This window comes from Ictidomys tridecemlineatus, chromosome 14 (genome assembly GCF_052094955.1).
Source record: "Ictidomys tridecemlineatus isolate mIctTri1 chromosome 14, mIctTri1.hap1, whole genome shotgun sequence".
In the NCBI taxonomy this organism is placed as follows: domain Eukaryota; kingdom Metazoa; phylum Chordata; class Mammalia; order Rodentia; family Sciuridae; genus Ictidomys; species Ictidomys tridecemlineatus.
The window spans coordinates 46,851,554-46,854,394 of record NC_135490.1 but is presented as its reverse complement, the minus strand read 5'-3'; the positions used below and the strand labels follow the sequence as shown (position 1 = coordinate 46,854,394).

The 2,841-nt window shown below is 36.3% G+C and overlaps 1 pseudogene; it reads right to left on the bottom strand.

Annotated features, from left to right (window-relative positions):
* Positions 1-1,157: 1,157 nt before the first annotated feature.
* LOC144370516 (geminin coiled-coil domain-containing protein 1 pseudogene) lies at positions 1,158-1,820 on the bottom strand (annotated as a pseudogene).
* Between the last annotated feature and the right edge of the window lie 1,021 nt (positions 1,821-2,841).

The following is a 2,841-nucleotide window of genomic DNA, read 5'->3' as shown; positions in this document are numbered from 1 at the left end:
GTACCTAGCATATGCAGTACCTATCTAAGGGAAAAACGGCCTTGAATGACCAAATAAAAATAAAGCTGGTAGGATCCAGCCTTCATTCATAGAATGTTAGAAGTTATCTAATCAAGTCCTGTATTCCACAGCTGGAAAAATTGAATTTTCACGCAAGGGAAATAGCTTTCTCAGGGATGACAGCAGATGAATGGCTCTAGGTCTCATGAATGTGGGCACAGGGCCCAAACTGCTCACATTTTATCACCATTCTAAATTACAATGCCTGTCACAAAGTGAGCATGAGGTATTCTGTAGATATTTTAGGTGAATTGCATGAATACATGACTGACAGAAGGAATGAGTGTGACACTGTCAGTGCTGGGCTAGTGATCAGTTTGCCAGCATCTGTGCAGTTTAAGATGATGATTTGTTGTGTAATAGTTCCTCAAAAATATCATTTTTGAGCTATGTCAGTTAAAGAAACAATGGCCAGATACCAATGGAAGCAGGTATTGGGACATTCTGAAGTAATAATTCTTTTTAACTTTTGTCATTTTTCAGTGATATTGCTTATCAGTGGAGTCGCAGCTGTCTTAGAGATGTTTTGCTAAAGCCATCCTGCAACACTTGACTCTTTGAGCTGCTCTGGACATACTGTTACTTATATCCACAATACTTCTTCAGCAGTGGTGATGGGCAGACACTTGATTTTACCCTACCTCTAGCAATTTAAACAACCAGGAGGAAGTAGTTGAAACAACAATAGGGCTCATTCTAAAGGCAATTTTCAGAAATAAAGAAATGTAGAAGAGGGAGAGAAATAAAGACCATACATATTTAAACTACTTGATAAGAGAACAAAAGGTGTTAAACAGATCATGATAAGCAAAGTACATCTAGTTCTTGAAGAAATCTACAAAAGATTGGAAAACACCTTCTCAAGTAACAGGGCAAAGAGAAGAAGTTGATATCAGACATTGATGTGCAAACTAGTCAAGTTCAGGTGGAGGAAGAGCATATACCTCTCATATGGATTCTTGGAAGCTATTCCCTACAAATTTAAGTGGTAGTTGAGAGTAACATTTAAAGTGGCTAAAGATTGTCTGGGCAATAGCTTCTATGCTCCACATAGTTAGGTTCAAGTGCAAGAGAGATCTTTGTAAAAGAGTTCCTGGCAGTGCTCTGTGATACAAGAGGGGTCACTAAGGCTGTTTAGGGACCCAGGTAAACTTCCAGCCTCCTTCTTCATCTCTACACACAAAGGCTTGTTCCTGGTGGAAAGAATGAGTTTTGACATTACAGTGAGGACTCAGGGATGTGTAAAATGTCATCTCTGTCTTGTTGGGTGACACATCAGCTGGATGATAAGGAAGTGTTTGCACCTCTGTTGGGGGATTTGAAAGTTGAGAAAAGTAGTGGAAGTCTTCCCCATGGCTGGCAATGCTGTGCAAGGGGGTTGTTCTTTCACCTCCATAGTTGATTGGCACATCCTCTCTGTGGACATTTTCATAATCAATGGCATCACTCGGAAAATGGGAGTATGTGCTAGTCACTATTCTGGGATGAGAGGAGAGGGCACTGTAGTTAGCTGATGAGGTGTCATCAATGGTGTTGAGGTCTTTCAATCCAAGTGTTTGTAGCACCCAGGGATCACCATGGGGCCCAGGTGGTTTTTCACAGTTAGCAAACTCACAAGAGAGGTTTCTCTTGGCATTTTTAGGATGGGGGATCTCAGCAGGAGAGTATCCCTGCTCTTTGTGTTTCCTCTTCCCCTTTCTGAATTTTCCACCCACTTTGGAGAACTCATCTGATGACAACAATTTCTGAAGAAGTGACATTTGAAAATTATACTTCCTTTAAATATCTACTAGTTACCCTCATTCTTTAGAAAAATAGGTTAAATTTCTAATATTTTTTCACATACAAGTAAAATGGATTAGATTAGTGTCTGTTACTAAAGTAAAATCCATGATAACATCTTATTTCTTAGGAACCTGAATTCATTTCTTACTCTCAGTTTGAAACTTGAAAAAAGCAGATCATGTCTTGAAGATTTCAAATCAGAGAAGTAATAATTTTTACAAAAATTACAATAAAAGCAATTGTTTATTGAATTATCACTGATAAAATAAACAAATTATTATTTGATATAATTTATGAATAGTTCATCACATGCACTATTTCTTTGGATATAGATACTGTTAAAATCTCCATTAATGAGGAAACTAAGACACAGACATATTTGTGACTTGCTAAGTATCCCTTGGCCTAGAATTAAACCTAAGTTATCTGAATATAGACAGAACTCTTGTTTAAACACTATACAACATTCCTTATGTTATTTCATTAACTTTCAAAGCAATACCTTGAAAACAGTTGTTATTTTAAATCTTGGAGAACTGAGGTCAAGAAAGGTAAAGCTAATTAATGTCATTTAATAATTTAATAATGTCTTTTTCAAGGAATGGTGGCTAGAGTTAGAAGCCAATGCTAGCCCTTTATTTATGAAAGCTTACTATACAGTAAAGTAGTCAAATCTAGTATCTTTTCTTCTCTCAACTGTTAGATTCAGTAAAAGCAGCAGACACATAATCAATTTAGACTACATAATATCAAATAATAGTTTCTCTAAGAGTAAAGTAAAAATTGGTCATAGAAGCAAACACATACTAGGAAAAACACAAAACTAAAGAAAAAAGAACACGAAGAGACTATAGGCAAGCTATCTTTGAGTTAGAAATAGCTCATTTAATAGTGTAAGAAAAATGTGAATAAAAAATAATGTAACTGTATATACTGAATTGCTGCTCAAGATACTAAGCTCCAGTTATCATCACAGCATCTTAGATTGAGAGAGAT